The sequence below is a fragment of the Protopterus annectens genome, chromosome 14.part0 (assembly GCF_019279795.1).
Source record: "Protopterus annectens isolate FY-2018-M chromosome 14.part0, PAN1.0, whole genome shotgun sequence".
Lineage (NCBI taxonomy): Eukaryota > Metazoa > Chordata > Ceratodontiformes > Protopteridae > Protopterus > Protopterus annectens.
In genome coordinates, this window is record NC_056748.1 from 524,835,864 (window position 1) to 524,863,580 (window position 27,717).

At 43.5% G+C, this 27,717-nt stretch overlaps 1 protein-coding gene across 1 annotated transcript in view; it reads right to left on the reverse strand.

Annotated features, from left to right (window-relative positions):
* SUPV3L1 (Suv3 like RNA helicase) overlaps positions 1 to 27,717 on the reverse strand; it is a 1,221,766-nt gene that overhangs the window by 48,031 nt on the left and 1,146,018 nt on the right.

A 27,717-nucleotide genomic window follows, 5' to 3' on the forward strand; every position in this document is an offset into this window, starting at 1 on the left:
GATTCACCAGGCTGTGGACTGCAAACTGACCACTGCCTTCAAAGCCCATGAGTACAACTAGAAATGTCCTAGTTAACTTACTGCTCCACTGTGCCCAGCTACCACAAACCCTGGAAGGACTCATGGAAGAATATTCTGAAGGATGGTGAAGCCAAATGTAGCTTAGGGAAAGAATACAAGTCTTGCTTGTAGACAGAAATATAAACACTGTCGCTGCAAGCCAAGTTGGCACAGTAAAGATGCCGTCAACACAGATCTTAGTGGAGAAAGCTGTCAACGTTTCCTGTGCCCTAGCTGAACAATCTCAAGCTTTGTGAGGCAGTGACAGCCCTTTGGCTCAATAACAATGCATTTGGAAAACCATCTGAACAGGATGACCCTGACACCACTAATTTCTAATTTAGCTTTAGAAAAGGAAATAAAAAGTCGGTCTAATTTTAAGTCCTTGGTAAAATATAAACAGAACCGTAACTGATGGTGAACATCCAACCAATGTAGAAGACATTCACTTTTGTTTGAGAAATTGTGAAATAAAACTGAAATAACTGCCTGAATCAAAGCAGATTCAAACGCAACTCTAGGGAGGATGTTAGGATTCATTCTGAGAGAAACTATCTTTGTGAAAGATCAAATAATGTGGTTTTACAAGACAATGCCTGGAGTTGAGAGATCCTCCTTACTGAAGTAACTACCATCAGAGAGAGAGGGTTTTCCAAGAAAGGAACTTAAATTCTACAGTAGCTGCAGGTTTAAAAGGGGGCTTTATTAAACTCTGTAGTAAGATGGCAATATTTCAAGGTGGAAAAGGGTCCCTCAGAGGGGGCTCTTAGAAACCCCATAAAAATTCCTTAGTTTTCGTAAGGCAACAGCAGTATGTCCCTCACCAAGATGAATATTCGAGGTAGTTGCTAACTTTTAGTTATGTACTCACCATAACTTCAGATGTTTGGGATCCATCTCGCCTACATTCTGACTGATGGGGTTCGGAGCCGATCCCTCGGCTCCGACTCGGCACGCTTATGCCAAAGAGCGAAGTCTCTTATTGGCTGAGCTTACTATATCCCAGGATGCACCACTACCAGTCCCCCAGATCTAGTTTGTCCGCATACATGCACACACGCATGCACTGCTTATATAACATCGACAGATGATACAAGATAAAAACAGTAGAACTCAAACCGTTCAATCTCTTCTGATCTCCAAGGCAGGGGAAGGAGGGTGGGTATTAGGAATGTGGCGAGATGGATCCCAAACATCTGAAGTTATGGTGAGTACATAACTAAAAGATGTTATGTGATCCTATCTCGCCTACATTCTGACTGATGGGACAGCGCCCTAGCACCTAAATCCTGGGTGGCTCACTGGAAAACACTCCTGAGTACCGTGGAACCAAATGATGCTCGCCCTTTAGATGCCACATCCAATTTATAGTGGGAAATGAAAGTGTGCGGGTTGGACCAAGTAGCCACAGCACAAATCTCAGAAATAGCGAGCTTGGAATGAAATGCAATAGAGGTAGCCATAGCTCTAGTAGAATGAGCTTTGACAGATGTTGTAAGTTGCTTATTTGAAGAGGAATAAGCCTGAGTTATGCAATCTCTAATCCATTTGGCAATAGTAGCTTTAGTGATGGTTTTACCCAGTTTATTATCTGAAAAGGACACAAACAATTGATCTGTTTTTTGAATTTGTTGAGTCCTGTCTAGATAGAAGCGCAATTGCCTGTGAACATCCAATGTATGCAAGGTGTATTCCGCTTTGTTTGAAAATTTTGGAAAGAAAACTGGTAGCTCTAGAGATTGTTGGAGACAGAGATTAGAACAAACTTTTGGAACAAAAGATGGATTAGGCCTAAGTGTTACTCTATCCTTGTGAAAAATCAAGTACGGTGGTTTGATAGATAGGGCTTGAAGTTCTGAAACTCTTCTTGCAGAGGTAATTGCAATTAAGAAGGCAGTTTTCCAAGACAGATATTTCAACTCACATGTAGCAGCCGGTTCAAAAGGGGAAGATGTTAAGGCACGAAGTACCAAATCAAGATCCCACGGAGGCACAGGATGAAAAACTGGGGGTCTTAAAAGCACAGCACCTTTCATGAAAGTTTTACATAATCTGCTGCTCATCAACAGTGGGTCTATGGATTCGTGAAATTTGGAGATAGCTGCTAGTTGGACTTTAATAGTAGAGACTGAAGATCCTTGATTAAACAAGGATGTTAAAAATTTCAAGACCTCTGGTATCGGGGCAGTAATAGGGTCTAAGCCTCTGAGTTGAGCCCAGATAGCAAACCTCTTCCACTTACTGTGATACAATTTCTTAGTGGTGGGTTTGTGGGCTGAAGATAAAATGTGAATAACTTCTGGGTCCAAGGTGTGATTTCTGACTAAAGTCGGAAGTGGAGGAGCCAAGCTGTTAATTTCAAAGTGTGAAGGGACTGGTGCTGTTGTCCCGACTGATGAACCAGAAGGTCCGGAGTTAGATCCAAAAACCAAGGACCGTCCAGAGTATATTTCTGTAGGTAGGGGAACCATACCTGATGAGGCCAGTATGGAGCAATTAGAATCATTGTGGACCCCAATTGGGAAGCTTTCTGGATGACTTTGGGGAGGAGTGGAACCGGAGGAAAGCATAAAGCAGTCCTGTTGGCCAAGGTTGGACTAGAGCATCCGTAGCTGCCTCCCCTTGATGCGTGTTTTGTGGTGTTGCAAACAGGTCGCAGCACGGAATCCCCCATCTTTTGAAAATCTGAGCTGCTACTGTTTCGTTCAGGGACCACTCGTGAGGAGAGAGAATAGTCCTGCTCAGTCTGTCTGCCAATACATTGGATTTTCCTGGAATGTGGGTCGCTACCAGGAAGCGGTTGGTAGCCACTGCCCATTCCCACACCCTCATGGCCTCTCTGCAAAGGGGGTAAGATCTGGTCCCTCCTTGTTTGTTTAGATACCAGACCACAGACATGTTGTCTGTGTGGATAGCGATAATGCCTTGAGGGAGAAACTTGTGGAGGGCTTGTAGGGACAGAAGTACAGCCCTCATTTCCAACACATTGATATGGAGAAATGTTTCATTTGGAAGCCAAGAACCCTGAACTGACCTGCCCAGACAATGCCACCCCGTCTGGGAGGCATCCGTTGTCAAGGTGGCCACGGAGGGGTATAACAAAAGGTCTTCCCTGATTCAGATTGGATGGCAGAAGCCACCAGCGGAGGTCCCGTTTGCGTTTCTGTAATCAGTATGTGATGATTGAGGGGGAGATCCTGAAAAGACCATTGTGTCGATAACAGCCACTGAAGAATCCTCATGTGCAATCTTGCCAGAGGAACTAGGAGAACCGTGGCAGACATTGAACCTAAAAGTTGCAGGACCATCCTGGCTGGGGCTTTGGATCTTAGAAGCAGGGCTCGGACTTGACCTTGTAATGTTTGTATCCTTCGATAGGAAGGAAGATTCGCATTAATTTTGAGTCTATCTCTGCTCCTATGAATCTTATGCGCTGAGAAGGCAGCAAGACAGACTTTGACCAGTTGAATGTAATTCCCAGGAAGCACCCAGGAGATGGTGGCTTGTAGGTTCTCTAGTAGTAGATGCCTGGTGGTGGCAGTCAGGAGCCAGTCGTCCAGATAGGGAAACACTTGGAATCCGAGACTCCTCAGGTGAGCAGTCACTACTGCCAAACACTTGGTGAACACCCTGGGGCTGTGGTGAGACCAAAGGGCAGTGCACAAAATTGGAAATGACTGTCTCCCAGGCTGAAGCGCAGATACCTCCTGGACGCCTGATGTATCGGTATGTGATAATAGGCGTCCTTGAGATCTATGGAGCACATCCAAACATCTTTCTCCAACAATGGGAGAATGGATTGTAAAGTGACCATTCAGAATTTGGACTTCATGACGGACTGGTTTAGTTTGCTGAGATCCAAAATGGGTCTCAGGTCCCCTGTCTTTTTTAGCACTAAAAAGAACCTTGAGTAATTTCCGGATCTGATCTGGTCTGTGGGGACCGGTTGGATGACTCCTTTTTCTAGCAGCTTTGAAGCTTCTACGGCTGCAATTTCCCTTTGACTGGGTGGTGGGTCCGGGATTTTTTTGGATGGTGGGGGTGAGTGCGTGAAGGGAATGGTGTAACCTCCGGCAATAATCCGAAGCACCCATCTGTCCTGAGTAATAGACTCCCAGGCTTTTAGGTGCTTGGCAACGGCACCCGACTGGCTCGAGCAGCACAGCCGGGCAATCCCTCATGGAGTGTGGGAGGCTGAAGAGCCACGAAGGACTCGCGGTCTCCAGTGTTGCGGGGCCTCTGCCGCCTCTGGGACGGCATCTCCCAGAAAAATTTCCCGTCCTCTGCCTCTGGAAGGGAATCTTCCTGCTGTTGAGGAAAGAATTTCTGTGATTTGGAACCACATCTTCCCTCCTCTTTAGCCTTGGGATAAGGCCGAAAGGGAGTGGAATAACGTGCTCCTACGGCAGATAAAGTCTTTCCCTCTTGCTCACAGCGGGTAAGAGTGTCTTTTACCTTGGGTCCAAACAAAGAGGACCCATCAAAGGGAGCGTCGGCAAAGGAAGACTTGAAGGCCTCCGCGAAATGACACAAATGGAGCCAGGCTTGTCTCCGTAGAGCCACACCTGTGCCTGCCGCTCTGCCCGCCTTCGCCGCATATGAAATGAGCCTCATGGACGAGTTAGAAATCAAGGTGAGGATAGCCAACTGAGAGCTAACCGACTGGGCTAGCTGCTCAGGTAGGTTACCTGAGAGGGAGTCTGAGAGCTCCTTGACCAGATCCCTCTGTAGTCTGGTGAAATGTGCCAAATAATTCAGGGACCTCAGAGTAAAGGCCGCTGAAGTCAGGGTGCGCTTCCCGTGCGGTCCATGCTCCTAGACTCCTTATTAGGAGGATGGACGGAAGTTGAAGCCCCTGACACGCCCAGCTGGGTAGCAGATGCCACCACCATGGCATCTACAGCCACGCCTTTCGTTAAGAACTCCTTCTCGGGTGGGGCAGACAAAAATTTGTTAGGGCGAGAAGGCACTGGTTCCACAGTATCTGGATGTTCCCACGCCTCCGACAAACCAAATCCAGGAGCTCGTCAAGGGTGGAGACACCCAGGAGGCAGAGGGCTGAGCCCCAAAGGCCTTGAGAAACACCGACTCATCAGCGGAGGGGGGTTTGGAATTCCAGCCGCCTCGTTGCTTAAGGATCTCTAGAATGTCTGCAAATGAGACATCATCCGAGGACGACTTTGGGGACCCCTCCGCATCATCAAGATCAGTGTCCGATGTAAGAGACTCGGGGAGTCCACGTGCTTCCTCTTGCACGATCTCTTCCTTGGGGCTCCTCCGAAGACAACTCCGAAGACCCTCAGGAGGAGGGAACCCCAGTGGGGTAACCTCAGGCCCCGGGCTCCGCTGCCTAGAGACAGGGAACTGCCAAAGACCCAGTCTCCATGCCCAGGAAGGTGCCGGTAAAGCCGTAGAGATGGCGAAGAAGACTTGGCCAAGGCACTCCTCATAGCTCTGAATGCCAGACCCCAGAATCCTGGGAGGGTCCGGTCTCCGAGCCATGATAGCAGACGGAAGTCCAGTCGAAGCACAGAGAGGGAGGCTTGGAACCAACAGCATTGGTCCCGAAACATCACCCCCGGGTCCGGCCGAAGAAGTCCTAGTGCTAAACTCGGACCCGAAGGCCGGGGTTGGAGTAAGGGTCGGAGCCGACCCTAGGATCTCCACTGGCTCCATCAGCACCTCCTCCACGGAGCCAAGCGGTTGGAGGAGGAATGGCAATGGAATGGGCTATCGGCTCCGGCCAAGTGGGTCGGAGCCGAAACAAATTTCTGAAAGACTGGGGACTGGAACAGTCTTTGGAGCACCCTGTCTATGTCCGAATCTGACATCCTTGATGACCTGGAAGAGACCGAATGGGTCCGAGTAGGCCTCTCCAACGGTTCCAAGGGACTAGGGGACCGGCTCCGAATCGACTCGACAATTATCGGCGCCGAAGTGTCCAAACCAATTTCCATCGGTGCCGAAGAGGGCTTTGGCGCCGAGGAGGAAGTGTCTGAGCGGACAACCTTCATCGGCTCCGAGATCAGTGGAGCCGATGAAGGTGACCCGCCTCTCGATGCCCCAGCCGACGGCTTCAACCCAGAGGAGTCGAGGTTGGAGGCATCGAGGCAGACCGTTCCGCCCTCGGCTCCGAAGTCCGTGGAGCCGAAGGAGAAGCCTGCCTATGTCTTTTGGCGGTCGGTTCCGACGGACTGGTCGGAGCCGACGCCCTTTTCTTTTTAGCGGGAGAAGGAGAGGAAGCTAATGCCTCTTCAAATGAGGGTTTAATAAGGCCTTTCAAAATAAGTTTATTTTTCCTCTCTTGGAGGACCCTCGAGGAAAACGCGTGACACACGCTGCAGGACTCCTGCAAATGTTTGGCGCCCAAACAATACACACAGAGAGAGTGGTCATCTGTGATTGACATTTTAAAACTGCACTTTGTGCACTTCTTAAAGCCCGAAGGCCTAGGAGCCTGAGACATTATGGTAACAAATTTAGTAACTTAACTACCACAGAAAAACACTTTCTTTTCCTTTGTTTTACACAAAGACTGTCACAACAACAGAAAAATTAACTAAAGGGATCCAAGAACCCCTAAGGACTTGAAAGACAATTGACTGACAGGGAAAGGCCCTTCAATTCAAAAGGGGCCTCTAGTCAGAACAAACACGCAACCACCACACAAATTTTCCACAAAAAATAACCACTCATACACAAAAAGTACGATATAGCTGTTAAAACAGCTTTTTGTTGAAGAATTAGGAAATTCCTGACAGAAAAAGTTAGTGAAAAACACTACTTAGCTCAGCCAGCTCGAGACCACGTCTTTGCTAGTTAGTGGCAAACGAGATCTGGGGGACTGGTAGTGGTGCATCCTGGGATATAGTAAGCTCAGCCAATAAGAGACTTCGCTCTTTGGCATAAGCGTGCCGAGTCGGAGCCGAGGGATCGGCTCCGAACCCCATCAGTCAGAATGTAGGCGAGATAGGATCACATAACATCTTAACTTTGATGGGGAAGTAGCCAGCTCTTGTAAGAAAAAGATCTGCATGAAAATCTAAAATCAGTGACAAAGGATCTCAGAAAGGGTCTAGACATCTGACAGAAAATCACTTCCACTTGCTACTATAAATACTCCTTAAGGAAGACTTTTGAGATGATGACAATATTTGAATCACAGTGGATAAAAGCCTGGAATTTCTGGTCCTCACTGGAAATGGAGGGACCAAGCAGTTATCTTCTAGGATTTTATGTCTGGTTGAGGCTTTCTGGATGGGTGATGTAGCAAATCTGGAAACCAGGGAGGGTACACCAGACAGGGCCAATGAAGGGGAACTATACCTGCTGATGCCAAAAACGGGTGATGAGGATCACCTTCAACTTGCACCAGGATGCTTTCTGCAGAAAGCTGGTTATGAAGAAAATCTTGGCCAAGCATAGGAGGAACAAGGCCATACATACTAAAAGTCCTCTACCAATCTAAACAGACAGCTAAGAAGTTTAATACAGGACCCAGGAGATTAAAATAGGTAAGCCCACCTCGACCAAGAGGCCAGTCATTAGCGGAGTCCCGAAGGCCTTAGTACTGGGCCCACTCCTTTTTGGCATCTATTCCAATAAAATGGAAGCAAATGCTGAAGGTTTATGGCTGACTAAGTTTGCAGATGATTGCAAGCTGGGGGTTATCTGCTCCCTTGCAGACACTAGTATTCTTCAAGAAAGTCCATCTCTGACTAACAAATAGTACCAAAGGCATGGTCTTGAACTCAATACTAAGAAAAGCATAATTGTATCCTTTGGGAAGTCAACCATTTCAATGATGTATTTAGAAACAGGACATCATTATTTTTTTTTTTTTTTTAACAAACTTGGTTAGGCTTAGAATCGTCCCCCCCATTGTAAGTCTAGTAATCTATAAAAAGAGATGGAAGGATAAACAATGGAGACCGAGGGACCAAGTGTGAACAAGAGTGTCCCTGGGGACTGACCTTTTTAGGGAATTTGGGTAAAGAAAATACTGCATTTGTTGGTCAGGGTGGCAAAACAGGTACAGCAAGGCTGGTCCCATGGAAGTCACTGTTTGAAAGACCCCTCATGTGGCAGAACAGCAGACCTGCTCAAGTTGCTCGCTAATACAATGGTCTTCTCCAGTATACGAGTTGTAATCAAAAACCCCAGGGAAGATTGTGACTACTTGGCAAATCCTCATGGCCTTCGAATACACAAGGTGCAAGCAAGCTCCTCCTTATTTGTTGATGTACCAGACAACTGACACATTGTCTGAACAGCAACCACACTCATGGGAAAGTAGTTCTTGTGGGCCTGCAACACTAGGAGAACTGCCATAATCTTCAGAACATTGATGTAAAGCTTGAACTCTGTCAAAGACCGCATTCCACGGGCAGTCTTTCCCACAAAATGGCCCATACCCCTCCCCAGAAGGGAAGAGTACATGGTTATTGTGGTTACTGGGCGAGAAACAATGTAGTTTAAGTAGTAGCAATTTGATGTAGGAGGTTGGGATGGGTTTTAGGGTGAAATAGGGTAAGTTTGCTGTCTGAGGAGAGAGCATGTCAGGACTGTTGAGAGGAAAAGCTTTACTAAGGGATTTAATGCTGTCTGTAGAATGTGTGCTAAAGTCAGCAGTTATTTTGAAGGGTGTGCTCTTTTGGGTAGGATTGGGCGTGGTGCATGTTCCAAGGTGAAATATATTATTAACAGAAGACCAGAATTCTTTAGGGTTATAACATTGCTTTAGTAAGTGGTTACTGAAGCATAGTCTGGGATAACCTATCTTTAGGTTCTGTTACACAGTTCTTTAAAGTGCTTTAGATTTTGGGGAGATCTACATTTTAACCATTCTTTCCCAAGCCCTGTCTCTTTCACACATAATGTACTTGCTTTGAGCGGATAACAATGAATATGGCTATTCTTACTCTTTTTGTTCTAGTTTGAGCTAGACTCTTTTTTTTCAAAACAAGAAATGTCTTTACTAAATTATCACGTATGACACAGGCAATCACACATTTATATAAATGAAAACAAATCATACTGACAATTTTAGGTGCTAACATTATGCATTACAAACCATAATGACATAAATGTAGTTGCAAATATTATACATCACTTAAAATATACCCAGTCAGTGTCAAACATTACATAGCTCGTTCAAATCTTGCCTTCTTTTAAACCTCCTTCCTCTGCATGCATTGTTCCCACAATTCACATTTTTTCATATGTAATTTGCTCCTACCCTTTTCTAAAGATCCCAATTCCAGAAGTTTTATCTCTGTTACTATATTCACTGTTTCTAGTAAAGCTGGTTTATACATTGATTTTCATTTTCTAGTAAATGCTTTTTTGGCAGGCGCCATAATAAGACTCAGCAATGCCTTACTATGTCTAGGGAATATTATAGCTCAAAAAAATAATTTCCCTAGTTACACTAACTCGCTCACAGAGCACTCTGCAGGGAACTTTTAAGGTCTGCCAACTCATTACACTCCCAAAAAATATGTTCCCAGTTACCTCTTTCTTCACCATCACACCTCTAACATTTGCTGTCTGCCAATCTACTCAGGGTACAAAAATACCTATGCAAACACTTCCAAGCAAAGATGCTAAATCTTCTAGACTTTGTTGAATATTTGGGAGACATACATATATCCTCCCATTGTTTCTTTGTGAATTGCTTATCCAATCTCTCTTCTGAATCCTTTCTAACCTTCTCTGATTATTATAGTTATCATGCAACATTTTGTATGTTATACTAATAATTCCTTCTTTATCAGCATCTTCTGTTCTAGATTTACTAAAAACTCTACTAGTGCTAGTCTTTCACTTGGGATCCTCCTATTTATTTTTCTTTGCTTATACTCATATCAATCCTTGATAGGGAAGGCAACCTCTATATTGCAGTCTAAATAAATTATTGACCTCCTCCAACTCTATTACCTTTCCTCTCTAATTATTTGTTAAAACATTGGTTGTTTTATGAGTTTTCTCCAATAAATTCCAGCCCCCTATTGAGTACTGTCTGTATCCCTAACTGCAGTCATTCCTATTGGCAGAATCTTTTTTCTCCATCCCCGTGTTAGCTTAGGTCTTGGAGTACACCTTCTACTACTTTATGAATATAATATTCTGCATGGTTCTTGTCATTCTCCTTAAAGATCTGCATCCAAAATCCCAGTCTCTCCTTGTTTCTTGAGCTTCTCGTCTCTGTTTCATCATCATCCCTTTCCACTTTGAATTATAGGTTTCTGCTTGTGCTAAGTACAGGAGCCTTAACTGTGTATCCCTGAAATACCCCTTCACATTGGGTAATCCCAAACTGTCTCGCTCAACTGGAAGAATCAGCTTATCCCACTTGACTCTTGCTGCCTTTCCAGCTCGGATAAATTCCTTCAGCTCTTTATTAATTGCTATCCACAACTTCTCCGGGTGATAAAAATATGCCTGACCTGTGTATAAAACTAAAGGGACTAAAAACATTTTAACTGCTTGTATCTTGCTTTCCCATATCCATTTAATAGAGCTTCCAGTTTCTCAGTTTTTGTATCATCTTTTGTTTAGTCTCTTCCCAAACATTCTTAGCTGCCACACCAGAATCCTTTTTAATCCATACTCCTAAGTACTTCAATATATCATGTCTCCATAAGTATGGACATTGCTGAACAATTTCTTCTGTGGGTACATGATTTACAGCTATTGCTTTTGTTTCAGCTTCATCAATTTTGCACCCCGAAAAGATATGAAACTGCCTGAAAATGTTCCACAACAGCGAAATGTCAATTTCTGGTTTTATCAGGTATATAATATCTGCAAAAAGAGCCAGCTTTTCTTGACTACCATACAAGCTATATCCTTGAAATTCTGAATATCTTATTTTCTTTGCAAATGGTTTTAAATATAGTGCAAATAACAAAGGGGAAAGAGAACACCCCTGCCTAGTTCCTCTGCTGAAGCAGAAATTGTCAGAGAGGAACCCACCCACTTACATTTTCACCTCCAATCTTTCATATAGCCTTCCTAATCAACCTTGTAATTTTATCAAGGAATGCAAATGTTTCCCTTGCCCTGCTCAAACTCCCAGCTTACTCTGTCAAATGCTTTCTCTGCATCAAGACCCACCAACAACTGTGGTGTTTTCTTACATTCATCTTCCCTCTGGATCAGTCATGTTGTTAATGTTGTCAAATGTTTGTCTCTCCACAAATCCACACTGATCCATGTCTACCAGTTTTGGGATCACCTTTGCCATTCTTTTAGCCATTAAATGGGCCTGTATGAAGCTGTATCTGACGGGTCTTTACCCCCCTTTTAGGTATTACAACCATCCCTGTTTTCTTCCAGGAAGTTGGTGCATCTCCTCCTAAATTAAAATACTGTTAAAACCTTCCAGATCTTTTATCAGTTTTTTCTCCTAGTTTTCAAACTTCCACAGGAATACCATCTAATCCTATGGACTTTCTTGTTTTTTGGCTATACATCACTATTTTTATCTCATCTTCTCCTATCCTATTAGTAACTGAGCCTCATCTACCTCTAACCTTGGCATATTTAATTCTTCCATAAACATATCCATTCATACCTTTCTTTGACCACCATATTTCTCTGCTTTATACAGACACTCATAAAATTTCCAAAGTATTTCTAGTTTCTGTACAGGATCTCTTGTTATCGTCCTTGTTATAGGCTCCCCTAAGCTCGGCGACAACTCTTTCTACTTTCTGTTGCCTGAGTAGTTGCACTAAAAGTTTTTGTGATCTGGCATTATTAAAAAAAACTGCCTAATAACAATCTTTCTAAACTCATGCATATTATTGATTGAGGTAATTCTTTACTTTCTGCTTAACACTCTGCAATTGCTCCTCCTCTTGTTCTGTGTGATTCCTCCTATTCTGCAATACTTTTAACACTTGTCAGGCCCTCTAAATACTTCTTGTTGCTTCTTAACCACATCTCTGTTATTTCCACCCTACTTTTAAACTCCAAGATATATTTTCAGAAGAAACTTCTGTCTTCTCTAATAACTCCTGAATAATTTCCACTACCCATTCCTGTAATTCCTCTCTTTTCAACAGATAGGTGGGAAAGCACCAGTGTCTCATTTTTATTTAATTACCCTGTGTTTTTATTTTAGTTATTACCAGTGTGTGATCTGAAATTATTATTGGATGCGTATCAAAACTTTCATTAAATGCATAAGTTCCCATGAAATGTAAGTTCTGTCTAGCCTAACCCAGTTTTTGTATCTTGGGGAATAATATGTAAATTCACTCTGAACTTCTACTACTGAATTCACATCCTGCATCCCAAGTATTTTCATAAATTTCTTCAAAAATCTACCCCCTTTTGTTATATTTTCCCTTCTGGGCTCCCCGGTTCTATTTTCAGCCATCAAATGGACTAACCATTGAACAATAAGTATCTAAAGTTCACTCGGCGAGCATTCATTTCATTGACAGGGTAAGTAACTACTTGTCCAACAATTCCCTGTCTCACACAGAAGCGATCTTGGAGTTTTTATATATAGTAAGGGGGGGGGGGCAAACCCCCCCCCACCAGGGTGGGTTTGAAACACTTCCGTGCATGAGGTGGGGAAGTGTTGTACAAGTAGTTACTTATCCTGCCAATGAAATTAATGTTCACAAAGTGAACTTTCAATGGTTATTGCATTTGATGGCTGAAAATAGACCTGCCCCCCCCCCCCCCCCAGAAACACATTCCCTGTTGCAAATCAAATTCCAGTCCCCACCTATAATATTTCCTGCTGAAAACTGATTTCTCCCAAAATTTTCTTAAGCTCCATTATAGCAGTTTTAAGTGGAATATAAATACATGCCAGTGTAATCCTCCTCTCTTGCCAGCAGCCCTTTAGTACTACATATTTAGCATTACTCTCTCTTTTATCCTCTTCTATCACTATTGGAGTTCCTCTTGCAATTCCTATATAAGTACTCCGCTTTTCCTTTCTCTGGTACTCTGTTGAATAACTGTCCTGAAAACTTTATCACATTCACTTTAGTTCTCTCCAAATGTCTCCTGTAGCACAGCTATTTACTCTAAACATTTTTTTAATATTCCCTACTCTGTATATGAATGTGAGAACATCAACATTTAAAGACAATACTGAAAGGGTCATTATGTTAAAAAGTTATTATTCCCATCTTTTATTTTGTTAAGTACGTAGCTCCAGCTTTTGTGTTACATGCACACACTACTTGGAACCAGACTATCGAGGGCTTTCAGGAAAAGTGAGTTAAGTTTGTTTACAGCTTTGTCGGGTGGAATACTTTTCAGCATAGACCACTCAAACAAGCTCAGAATTCTGTTAAATGCAGCAGGATTAAAATTAGTGACATTATGGGAAGTTATAAATAAATGTTTGACATAATGGGCACCCAGTCTGTTTGTACATACAGGGAGGGAATCAAAGAGAGTGAAGCGCTTTTTTGTGACTTTTTGGTGAGCAAGTAAAGGGAATGAGTCTCTTGTTACTACGGTTTGCAACCTCAAATCAAGAGTGACAGCTGACCAGGCACTGGTGAGCAGAGACTGAGGTGTCCCCAACTCCCTCCAGAGTGCAGCAGTCAAGGCAACCTTCCAGGAGAGCTAGAAAGGTTTACTGGCAAACAGACTTCCAACCTCTGGCTCTGCAGATCCCCTCTACCTTTGGAAGTAGATGGGTCAACTGCAAAGGCCTCAAGAAATACAGATTCCTCGTGGGAAGGGGCATTTGTGGAAGAGCCCTCACCCATTGCTAAGGTAGTTCCAGTATGTTCCCACAGGAAACACCTTCCAAGGGGACCTTGGGTACCCCTCCCTTTCATCAACATCATTATCTTCATGACAGACTCCTGTGTGGAGTCTAAATGCGTCACACTTTGCATGAGTGCTTCCTGTGCATTTCAACTATGTGTGTCTAGAGAAAAATCAGAAGATGAAGAGGAACTAGTCTCATAAGCCTTGCTGAATCTTGATGAAGATGGTTGCCCTGAAGGGACAAGATGACATGGGGTGGTACCTTAGACACTAGAGGAGATCAGGACAGAACAGAGTGACAAGCAGGATACTTCTTCAGTAGAAAACGAGACAGTTGTCTCTGAAATGTCTTGTCAGCTGAAGTGAAAGTGAGTCTTCTTGGTATCGGAGGATCTAGACAGAGACCCACTTGAGTTGTGGTACAGCTCAACTTCAAAGCAGACACTGGCGCTGAGATATCTAGCATCAATGCACCAAGGGAAAGAGATGGATCTAAAAGTCTGTGTCAATACTTACCTCTGCACACACATATGCCTACCTCTTGGCTCCAACACCCCCTCAAGGTTCGATTTTGAAGTGGGTGAGCCAAACTGTGAGTTGAATATGTCCCATCTACCAGTTCCTACAAAGGGATTCTGCAAGAAATTCTCAGGTTCAAGACTGACTGATTGGATTATGGAAAAAGCAATCAAATGAGGGGTGGAAGGGCCTGGCCCTGGGTTCCCCATGTGTAAAAGACCCCCATCGGTATGAGTCCTCAGGAACTTTCACATCATCCTGTTCACATCCACTTCAGAGAAATTCCTTGCTGACGGTACCGACCTGAAGGAAGAGGCCATATCAAGGGCAACCTGAAGGACCAATGAATGTTCCTCTCCTACTGAAGGATTGGAGATCAGAGCCAAGGAGTGACTGGCTCTGGTAAAAATCTTGGTTACACAAGCAGGAGAAGAGTCTGAATGATCTGTATAGTCTCAGGCCAAGACAAAAAAGAAGGTGTTGGATCTGACGGTTCAGGTACTTCTGAAACAGGACCCACAGCCCGTGTGGGATTGGGAGACCTCTCTCAAGTCCTTTGCAACCTCCTTTGTTTTGACTTCTCTCTCTGCTTATCTTCTTCCTTTTCTCACTCTTTTTCTCTTTTGAATTCTTCCTGTTATCCTTTTCTGTGGCTTTCTTCAATGGAGAACCCAAGCAGGAGGAATTTGATTCTCTCACTGAGGCAGAAAAAGAAGTTATGTCTTACCATAACGCTCCATCTGTGTTGTTCGTCTTCATTCATCACCGATGGGTTCAGTTCTGAGCCCTCGGGACTGAGTCGGCCTAGTACCAAGCTCGCGCCAGTCAAAAAGCTCTTGAGCTAAGCTTCTGCCCACAATGCCCTTCTCCTTGTTACCTCAGATCGAGTTTGCTCATGTTATACAAGTAAAACAGAGGCCATTTTTTATTTTATTTTTATTTTACATTTGTTGACCGGGCTAGTCCAACTGGATATATGTCCATTTTCAGCAGAGGCCCAGGGAGAAAAGCTCCACATGCAAACATTAGTAAGAACAGGTACAAATTAAGCATATATAACAGTATACACATCAAAACACATTAGATATTAGCTACAAAAACAGAAGGCAAGAAATAAAAAGTGTGTTTTGGTAAGAGTTTCTTAAAGCAGAAAAGTTGAGTACACCTAGATACTCAAGGAAAGCTAGTCAGGGTTGCTACAGGGGCAGAGGCAGTGGGTTTTGAGGCGAGTTTTGAGTTGGGATTTAAAGTAGGGAAGAGAGGAGATTGCCATGACATTGTGAAGAAGTGTGTTCCAAGTTTTTCCTACTGTGTTGGAGAACAAGGATTTGCTGGCTGTGTTATTGGGTTTACTAGTGGATATAAGTAGTTTATCAGAGGAATGAAGGCTTTTAAGATTACAGTAAGGAGTGATAAGGGAAGTGAGTATGGGAGTGTTTGTGGGTTTGTAAAGGATTTTTTGGGCTAAGGAGTGCTGGTGAAATAGAATTAGGTTTTGTAGTTCAAGCCATCCTAGTTGCCTTAAGTTTTGGCAGTGATGAGTTTTAAAAGTAGAGTCAGTGGCAAATCTGGCAATATTGTTGTAAGTAACAGACAATTTGCTGAGGTTAGTTTTGGACAAAGAAGTGTAGACAGGGGAAGCATACAGGACGGTGGAAATAAGATGGGCATGAACAATGGAAGTTCTGGCAAGTGGAGTAAGGAATGGTTTAATTCTATAGAGGGAGCCTACTTTTCTGTTAACTCATTTTATAGTATTGTTAATGTGCGTGTCAAAGGTCAGACTGTTGTCTATCTCAACTCAGAGGAGTCAGGTAGTTGGATCGGATGATATGTTGGTGCCATTTCTGCGCAAATGCCCTAAGACACCACTTGGACCCAAAATAAGTGGACCCAAAGTATCTGCCATGAGGCAAAAACAGAAAAACTGCACCAAGTTAACACACAAAAACGACGTTTATTCAAACCAAAAACAAAACAAAAAAGAAAAGGTAAGCGCTTTCACAACTGCTGTTGCTTCATCAGACACTACTATAAAATAACAAGCAGCTTAAATAGGTGCATTCAATTAGCTGATAAAAACAGTCACATGATGCTATGCAAAGACAGATAAAAGGTATAGTGAACTGCAAACTGCAATTAGCTGATAAAAACCAGTCACACGATGCTATGCAAAGACAGATAAAAGGTATAGTGAACTGCAAATGGGGAAAGAAAAACATTACACTAAAAAAATCACTAAAACCTAATAACACCACAAGCAAGTTAAAAGACATAATACAATATATAGCAATAAATACATAAATATATATACATAAATATATATATATATATATATATATATATATATATATATATATATATATCTAAAAATACAAACTAAAAGCAAACTTAATGTTAATGTTTAAGCCGTCTAGTGTTTAGAAAAGGTTTCAGGGAAGTAGTACCATTAAGACCAGGGTATTTCTCTGCATTAAGTCTAAGGATCCATTTTTGTTCATAGCTCTCTGTAGTATTCTCAATGTCCCCACCTCGTATACTACTAGGTATATTTTGAATAACAAAAAACCTAAAGGTATGGGAACTATCAGTATACATTACATGATTAGCTAAAGCATTAGTTTCCTTACAATTAGTAATATCTCTGATGTGTTCCAATATTCTGTCTTTCAACATCCTATTAGTTTTCCCTATATAATATACAGGACATTTTTGACAGAAAGAAAAGTACACTACATCTGTAGTCCTGCAATCTGAATACTGATGGCTAGAGATAGAAAATTTTCGAGTTGGGTGTGTATAAGTATTCTTACTAAATATGTATTTACAAGCAGTACATCTTCTGCAAGGAAATGTACCGATGCGTGTTGGGAAACAAAGTCTCAGAGACTTCCCTATTACATAAATGTTGCTTGAGAGATCTATTGTTCCTAAAGCAAAATAAAGGAACCTCACCAACGTTTTCAATTAGCCCTGGAACTTCTTGTAGCAAATGCCAACGTCTCCTGATAATCTGCATATACTGATTAACATCAGTAGAAAACTGAAAAACAACCCTGAAATCATTCTTATCTGCCAAACTATTATCTAAAGTACGGCTATTAATATTTTCTGTAAGATGGGGTCTACATCTAGTGTCCCTCACTTTCCATGCTTCAGATATTGTTTTGTTAATATCAGATAATGAGTATCCCCTTTCTAAAAAATCAGACTCAATACTTTCACAAGAGCTACTTCTGCTTCTTCATCGCTGTTGTGGAGATGCAGAGTCCTAAAAACTTGTCCCTTCAAGACATTCCTAAAGATATGCCTTGGATGCATACTAGTTTTATGTAAAAATGTACTTCTCCTTGTAGGTTTTGTGGTAAACACTGCTACTCAATTGATTAAAAACAGACCTCCTGACCGTAACATCAATAAAATTGATTTCTGTATTTGAGCTATGGTAAGTAAATCTCAGGAATTCAGTTGTGGTATGTAAATAATCAATAAATCTAGGAATATCAGAGCCATGTCCCTTCCACAACATAAAAACATCATCTACAAAGCGAACATACCATAATACTTGCCCAAGGAAAGGATTATCTACAGAAAAAATAGTCTGCTGCTCCCAGCACACCAAAGCTCGGTTGGCGTAGCTATTGGCAAAAGCAGTGCCCGTAGCTACGCCAACTTTCTGAAGAAAAAAATGATCTTGAAAAACAATAACATTATTCTCGAGTATAATTTCCAGTAGGCTGCAAATCAACTGAATTTTAGTAGTTGTAAGGCATCTATTAACAGTAAGGATCTCTCTGACTCTGTCCACACCCCAAGAATTGGGGATACTTGTAAATAAAGATTTTATGTCCATTGTAACAAAAGTAAACTCTTCATCTCGTTCGATAGAAAAGGTTTCAGGGTAGTAGTACCATTAAGACCAGGGTATTTCTCTGCATTAAGTCTAAGGATCCATTTTTGTTCATAGCTCTCTGTAGTATTCTCAATGTCCCCACCTCGTATACTACTAGGTATAAAAGCTAGACAGCTATATGTATATGTATATATTGTTATATTGTCTTTTAACTTGCTTGTGGTTTTATTATTAGGTTTTAGTGATTTTTTAGTGTAACGTTTTTCTTTCCCCAATTGCAGTTCACTATACCTTTTATCTGTCTTTGCATAGCATCATGTGACTGTTTTTTATCAGCTAATTGCAGTTTGCAGTTCACTATACCTTTTATGTCTTTGCATAGCATCATGTGACAGTTTTTTATCAGCTAATTGAATGCACCTATTTAAGCTGCTTGTTATTTTATAGTAGTGTTTGATGAAGCAACAGCAGTTGTGAAAGCGCTGACCTTTTCTTTTTTGTTCTGTTTTTGGTTTGAATAAATGTTTTTGTGTGTTAACTTGGTGCAGTTTTTCTGTTTTTGCCTTATATATTTTCTGCACCTTGTTTTTACCTCTAGCCGTTTTTATCTGCCATGAGCCTTGAAGTGATGAATGACAGAAGATGAACAACACAGATGGAACATTATGGTAAGACACAACGTCTTTATCTGATGTTGTTAATCTTCTTTCCATTCATCACAAATGGGACAGAATCCCCAGCTACCTTATCATCCTTGGGCGGCCCTTATGGAAGAACATTCCTGAGTTCCATTGAGCCAAAGGCAGCTCTCCCTCTGGAGACCACATCCAATTTGTAATGACTGATAAAAGTGTGGGGTTTAGCCCAAATGGCTGCTGCGCAAATGTCATCCATAGATGCCCCGGAAGGAAAGGCTACAGAAGTTGCCATAGACTTAGAGGAATTGGGCTTTAATATTCTGTGGCATTGGTTCTTTTGCAAAAGCATACGTGAAACATATGCAGTCCCTTAGCCATTTCGATAAAGTGGCCTTGGAGACAGAGTTTCTCATTCTAGGCCCAGAAAAGGAAATTAACAGTTGGCGAGTCTTACGTATTTGTATTGGTCCTAAGTAAAATTGCAATTGCCTGTGTACATCCAAGGAAAGTAGGCAGTATTCTCCTTTATTAGAAAAGTTTGGGAAAAATATTGGAAGATCAATAGATTGATGGAAAAATCAGACACAACTTTGGGGAGAAAAGATGGGTTCGTCCGAAGAGATACTCTGTCCTTGTAGAAGATTAGCTAGGGTCTTTTGGTGCGCAATGCCTGCAACTCTGAAATCTGTCTGGCTGACATGATGGCTACCAAGAAGAGAGATTTCCATGACAAGAATTTGAGGTCACAATTCGCTGTGGGTTCAAACAGGGTTCAGTCAAAGACCGGCGTGAGGTTCCATGGCTCTATAGGGTGTCTGATTGGAGATCTAATGTGAGAAACTCATTTGAGAAAAGTTTTACATAAACGCAGTGATATGAGCGGAGTACCATCCAGCCCGTTATGGTAATTTGAAATCGCCACCAGATGTACTCGTATGGTAGAGGCTGCAGCTCCATCTTCAAAACACTTAGATATTGTAAGACCGCTGTGACTGTAGCTGAATACGGATCTAGCATCTTTTCCTTTAACCAAATAGAGAACCTTTTCCATTTGTCCTAATATAGTCTTCTGGTGGATGGTTTATGAGAAGCTAGAATGATATCATGAACAGGTGAGGGGAGGTCATTCTGTCTGCCAATTAGCGGAAGTGGAGAAACCAAGCTGTCAGCTTGACACTGGACAGATTCAGGTGAGTCAACCCTTGGGGGTGAGAGATCAGATCTGGAATAGGGTCCGGAATCCAACGTGGGTACAACAGATGAGGCCGAAGGAAGGGTAACCAAACATGTTTGAGGCCAAAAGGGGGCTATGAGGATCACTTTGCATTTCAACCGAATGGCTTTCTTTATGAACTGTGGGATCACAGGAATGGGGGGATAGGCATAAAGAAGTCCTGTGGGCCAATTATGAATCAGAGCGTCCCTCGGGCACTCCTCCTTTGGGGGGAATAGGGCAAAATAGCTGCTGCATTTGTTGTTTGAAGGGGAGGCGAAGAGGTCGCAGCAAGGTTGGCCCCAACAGCAGAAAATTTCTGCTGCTACTCCAGGATTGAAAGACCACTCGTGGGGCAAGAGAATACATCTGCTCAGCTTGTCCGCAATCACATTGGAGCTCCCCAGGATATGCGTTGCAATCAGAAAGCAGTTCGAATCTATCGCCCATTGCCAAATTCTCATGGCCTCTCGACACAGAGGGTAGGATTTGGTTCCTCCTTGCCTGTTGACATACCAGACTATTGACATATTGTCTGACTGAACTGCAATCGTTCCAGAGGGGAGAACTGGTTGGAATGCTTGGAACACTAACAGCACTGCTCTCAGTTCTAGAAGGGTGATATGCAGGTTGTCCTCCAGCGTGGACCATGCACCTTGGACTGTCTTTCCTTGGAAATGCCCCCCCCCCCACCCCATAAGGAAAGCATCTGTGATCACAGTGACCTTGGGCTGAGGGGGCTGGAATGGGCGGCTAAAAGTTGTGTCTGGCCTCGCCCACCAAAGAAGGTCCTGCTTGCAAGAGTCGGTTATTCAAATCTGAAAACATAGAGGGTGATGGTTCAGGAACCACTGAGAGAGAAGAAGCCATTGGAGGATTCGCATATGCAGTTTCACAAGAGGCACTACTAGTATGGAAGCTGCCATAGATCCTAGGACCTGAAGAACCTCTCTTGCAGAGACTTTGTTTTGACAGAATATCACCTGGACCTGAAGCCACAACCTCTTGAGTCTGTGAGCTGGGAGTGACACCAGACAGGATGGGGTGTCAAAGACTGCTCCAATGAATTCTATCTGCTGGGCCGAAGTAAGGTTAGATTTCTCCCAGTGCAGTTATCCCCAAAATTTCTGCCACAGAGAGGGTGTATTGCAGGGCTATTACCAGAAGATGATTGGTGGGGTGGTAAGGAGCCACTTGTTCAAATATGGAAACACCCAGAATCCTTGCAGTCTCAAATGAGCTGTGACCACTGCCATGCACTTTGATTTCTCTACAGCCCCCAGAGTGTTCACAAACGGTAGGGCAGGAAACTGGTAATGACTGGCTCCGAGCTGGAAACGAAGCAGACTCCTGTAGCATTTGTCCATTTTGATGTGGTAATAAGCGTCCAGGAGATCTATCGAGCACATCCAATCATCCTCCCAGAGAAAAGGGAGAATGGACTGAACCGTGACTATCCGGAATTTGGTTTGGGCGACAGACTTGTTCAAACTGCTGAGATCCAAAATGGGTCTCTTGTCCCTTGTATTTTTTGGCACCAAAAGAATCTTGAGTAAAATCCGGATCCACATTGGTCTGGTGGGACTAGTTGGATGACTATTTTTTGATACAGCTTTTTTACTTATGAAGCTGCTTCTTCCCTCTGACTGGGTGGAATGTCAGGAAGTTTTGGATAAGTAATAAGAGGAATGGTGCAACCCTCTGGTAATGATATTCTGCATCCAACGATCGCTGGTGATAGAGTGCCAGGCAGCTTGGTGCAGAGAGAAATTGACCCCCGGCTGTTTCCAGAGGAAAGCAATTGGGTCGCTCTTCAGGAGCACTGCTAAGGCTGCCCAGAGAAGGAGTCTCTGAGGCCTTGGTCGCATGGACCCCCTCTGCCTCGAAAGGGGCGTCTTCTGGAATTCTTACCCCCTCTGCCCCTGTGGGTATCAACACCACGTGCGGCACGGAAAGAATCCTGAGATTTTTTGTGCCACATCTTCCCACTCATCTAGTTCCTGGAAAGGAATGTTGAGGGTTGGAAAAATGTACACCTATGGCAGACAGGGTTTTACCCTCCTGCTCACACCTGGCCAGAGTGTCCTTTACCTTGGAGCCAAACAAGGGAGATGCTTCAATGGGAGCATTCAGAAAAAAAGACTTGAAGGGATCCGTGAGGTCACAAATGCGCATCCAGGCGTGACGTCTCATAACTATGCCTGAACCCGCAGCTCTAGCCACCCCTTCGGTTGCTTGGAAAGCAACCTCATGGACAAATTGCAGACTGATTCCAGGGTTGCGAGCTGCGAGGCAACTTTGTCCATCACCTCGTCAGACACCTGCCCTGCGAGTGTTCCAGAGAGTTCGGAGATCAAGTCTCTTTGGAGCCTCGTAAAATGTGCCAAGTAGTTCAGGGACTGTATGGCAAAGGTCGCTGATGCAAAAACTCACTTCCCCAATCTGTCTATGGCCTAGGACTCTGTTGGGCAGGTGGACAGTAGGAGACTCTTCAGCTAGGTCCTTTTTAGTGGCCGCTACCACAGCATCATCTGGTAAACCTTTGGACCAATGTGGGTGTTCCTTGGGTGGAGAAAGTATCGTCAGGTCTCTGAGGGATCGCCTCAACAGAGTCAGGGTTCTTCCAAGCTCGCTGCACCACAAGCTGGACTAGTCCATCTGCAGGTGGGGTCACCCAAGAGGTAGAAGGCCAGGCACAGAAAGCCTGCAGGAACACGGACTCCTCAGAAAAAGGATTAGTGAGCTTCCAGTCACCCCTCTGTTTCAGCATTTCAAGGATGTCCCCAAAGGAGACATATTTGGGGTGACTGTAGGGATCCTTCAACCATCATCGAAATCTGTGTCCTCTGTAAGAGACTCCTTAGGTGAGTCTACATGCTTCTTCTTGTACGATCTCTTCCACAGGGGTTCCTCACTGGGGGCTTCTGAGGAGGACTCAGAAGAGTGGGCACCCTCTACAGGGGGTTCCTGTGGCTTCCATGCCTGGTGTCCAGTGGAGGTGGCCTGTGGCAGCTGTAGCTCAGAGGGGGAAAACTGGGGTTCCAATATCGGCGGAATACTTCCAGAAGCAAGAGTCCTCTCCATTGCACAGAAAGCAGGTCCACCAAAAGAGGAATGGGAGCCCAGAACAGAGAATGACAAATCTCGGAACCGGGGTCACACCCCGCTCCACCGAATCCGCTCCTGACGATGGAGCCTCAAGCAGGATAGGTGCAGACAAAGCTCCCGGTACTGCAGACAGAACTGAAGAAGCACTCGGGACTGTGCCACTGACTAAAGAGCCCGCAGCTCAACCACAGGATTGAGGAAGGACTGGTTCAGTAGGAACAAAGGGACGGTCTCAGAGCCAAAGTGAGGTCCACTACTGGCGCTGAGACGGGGGGGGGGGGTTCCGAAAGGGATGTAGGAACTGAGGTGGTCAAAAGAGGAGAATAGGATGGAGTCCTTGGAGAAGTCAACCCAAGTCCCGTAGACAGATGGGTCCTGGAAGGCATGGGTATTCCCCTGGCTACCAACAGCTGATCCACAAGACGCACCACATCAAGTTCTGAAAGGCTCCTGGTGGATCTAGTGGATACTGCTGACAGAGAGTCTGGTCGATCTAAGAATGGGCTATACACTTGGCCTAGAAACGGGTCTATGGACAGAGTATCGGGTCCATGGTGCGGGACCTACCGGCACCAAAGTCTCAAGTTTGGAGACCGGAAGCAGTGAGGTCAGATCTACTCTAGTCGGGGCTGTAAGAGAGCTTGGTGTCAAAGTGGCACTAGGAGCTGATACCGGAGGTTGAATCATTGCAAAGATAGGCACCGAAGACATGCACTGCACCAAAGTGGCACCCAGTGCCGAAGTCATAATAGGAGAGGGCTTATGGTCGGTGATAGAGACAGTATCGGTGCCAAAGATGGCGCCGATATAGTAACAGTCGTAGTACCTGGAGCAGATGAGGTCAGTGCCAATGAGTCAGATTTATGCTCTGAAGAACGTTTTTGCACCTTGGGTTTCACAGATGTGCCCTAGTCACCCAAGGGTGAAGAGGGAACTGGAATGGGGCCTTTTCTTATCCTTCCTAGGAGAGGTTGAGACCTTTAGAAATAAACTTATTCTTGTGCTCATTCAGTGCGCGCTGGCTAAAACTTTGGCAGATCACACAGGGAGGCTGCACTGAAAGATGGGGCACTCACCCCAAGCAATAAACGCAATCATCGTGAAAGTCATAATTCGGAAGTTTACCATTACACAAAGTACAATGCTTGAAACCTGTAGTACCCTTCTCATCAGACATCATAAAAAGTTAAACACAACACTCAAAGTCTTCAGAGACAACTAAGTTCCTTACTCTATGTCTGAACCTAAACAAGTACACACAGTATCTATCCAAAGAGTCAGAAACACACAACTAGACAGAAAAGGGAAGAAGAGAAGAAATGCCAGCTATGGCACTCAAGGAATACCACAAGGGTAGAGAGAGTGCGGTACCACCAATGGCACTTAAAAGATTAACAAATGGGTGGAAGAAAGAGAAAAGGTGTGAATCTAACTGTAAATATGAAGACTGATGAAGCGATAAGAGAACAGACCAATTTTCTCACAAAATATCAAAACGTTTCCATTTAGCTGAGAGCTCGGCTGAAACATGGCTTTACGGCTACACGGCAAACAAGATCTGGGGTAAGAGGGAGAAGGGCATTGTGGGTAGAAGCTTAGCTCAAGAGTGTTTTGGCTGGCATGAGCTTGGTTCTACTCCATCTCAGTTCCGAGGACTCGGAACCGAACCCATCAGTGATGAATGGAAAGAAGATTAACAACATCAGAAAAAGTCCTTTAAGTACTAATTTTGACCATTGGTGCAAAAAGGCTAGCAGCCCAGCACAGACATCATTCATCTTGAAGATAGGCTGCACCCATACAGTAGATGCATTCTACATGCAATCTGGGTGCTTTGTCTGCCATATCGTAGAAGAGAAAGTCAACAGCAACACTAACATCCAAGTAGTACACTAACCACATGCAAAGAAAAAATTACACTAGTAAGTACAACCACTAGAAGACAAATACCAATTTCAACTAGAAAACAGAAAAAATGTAGTATACCTTTTCTTATACAGCTGGAAGGGCAGAGAGAGGAAAAAGGAGGAGAATAACTATACTAAGTTTTCAAAGCTATGGCTAGAGTCTTAACATTAGGAATCAAGATGATAAACTGACTCAGCAGTAAATAAGTACTAAGAAGGCCTCACTTATCTGAAAACCTTGATGACAAATCGCATCTACCACTTTGTGCCTTGGGGACCACGTCTGGCTAGTTCAAGTGGCAAATGAGATCTGAGGAACTGTGAGGGTGGAGGGGAATTATGGCTAGGGGACACTTGGATCCAAGAGAGTCTAAAAGTTGTGTATATCTGATCCAATAATTGAGATGGACAAAAAAAAGAATGCAGACTTAAGGAATAACATCCAGTAGTTTTCTGAACTAATCTAAAATAGCATCACCCACTTCTTGCAGATACTTTTGAAACAGTCAATGAGATTCCAAAAATTCCCGAAGCCCCCCCAAGATCAAGAAACATGTCTTAACTGTTTTTTTTTAAAAGTAAAATACCTCTTCCTCAGGTCCAAACAATTTATCTGGATGCCTAAAAAACAGCACCAAGCATGCTCTTGAGGAAACCCTTCTGAAGTTGTTAAACTTAAGCTTCTGAAGCATGGAGAATTTCTGTTGTGTTGCTACTTCATAAACGAAAGTTGGAGCTATCACAGACCCTGGAAACTACAGACCCATCAGCATAAGCAGGCTAATTTGTAAATCCATGGAACATATATATATATATTTTTTTTGTACACTTTCTCCCCGACTTTCATCCTGACAGCCATATCAATGCCCCACAATCTATCCCAAGACTAACACAGGTTTATGGCAGGAGCCAGAGAGGAACATAAGGGCAGCCGGGGGGGGGGGGGTGTGTTGTGCTGTTAAAGCTGTAGATTTTTATTTTTTTTTAAGCCTACCCCTGGGTGCTTCCCTAACATGTCCTGGCAACTTCCATGGGGTCTTGCATGTGGCAGATAACCCCAAACAGCTCCCCAATTTCAAAAGACCCTGATGGCGGAAAGCTGCCCCCCCCCCCCACCCCGCTGTAACACATTGAGGCTGGCTTTCTGTCCTCTACCAGAAAGCTCCAATGGCTGTGTATGTCCATACACACACCTTTCCCTCCCCCAAGGATGGGCATGTCCATTTTTCCTGACACTGGGTCAGCTGAGCCCCTAAGCAAACCCCTGAAGGCTGGGCTGTAGGCAGGATTTTATCCCTCTGTGCCACTGGAGTGAGATAAAACAATATCTGATATCTGACTTCATTAACCACAACATGAAAAAACCTCATACAGCTAGACCATCAATAATTTGATTTCATCAAAGAGATGATGCCAACTTAATTTGTTGACTTCTTTGAGAAGGTCATGGAGGCTGTGCACACAGCCCAGTCTATCTGGCCAAGGCATTCAATAGCATCTCTCATGCTGGTATTATATTTGAGACTTGACAGTAGAACCTTATGTGGTAAGGTGTATAGCAAACTGGCTCAGATACTGAACCCAAACAGTTAAAGTTCTTCGGTCACTTTTGGAAGCATGCTTGTTTTACAGTTACTTTCATTCCTCATTATAATTCTCATGATAAAGTTGCATGTGCTTTTGCAAACAATGAAGATTATAGTATGTTTTCTGACTTGAGTTTCACTGCTCACTCAATTTTTCCCAATAACCACACCCACAACATGATGTCATGGTAGGTACTGGGTAATAGTTTACATACAATTGCAAAGCACTACTGGCAAAATAAAACTTGCCTCTTTAGTGAAGCAACTTCTTTCTTACAATGTGGTTTCTCTACTACTTCACATGTTCATTTTCAAACTAAGGTATACTACTTACAAACAAAATTGTCAAATTGTCTTTTGAGAAAATAAGAAGCTACTATTGATGCATTTAGAATGGAAATACAGTAACTTATAAATTAGTTCAGGTAGTGAGACATTGCGGGTTCGGTCCTTCATGACATCACTGGAGGAATTTTAAAGTCGGAGAAAAAAATTAGGAGGCCATCCTTAACAAAATAAACTGCACAAACAAACGCTTTGCATCAAAAACAGCACACTTTGCTGTAGTATATGGCAAGGGTGTCATACGCTACTTCAAAGATTTATTTCTTAGACCTGCTTTAGAACATGACCAATACAGTTTAAGGTTTCACTTGCCACCTCAGAAAGTAAGGTGACTAGTGGTATACCTCACAGTTCACTACTGGGACCCCTTCTTTTGGCATATACATCTACAACCCACAAAGTTTCATCCCTGAACTATGGTTAACTAGGTTTGCCAATGACTGTAAGCTGTATGTCGCTCTCCATTCACTTTTAGCTATGGAATTCGTACAGCAAGAACTACTTATAAACGAGTAGTCTACTGAAAAGGGGCTAAAAGTAAATGCACAGAAGTACACAATTGTCGCATGTGATAAACAACTCTCATCTGCAACTTACTGTACAGCCAGTTTCCTACTTCATGCCTACAGAGCAGTCAGGGATCCTTGCAACCTGCTCCATGACTCCTACTCCTTTGACCACCATGTAGCATCAGTAGTTAGGAAATCACATTGTGCACAGCTGATATCTAAAGGCA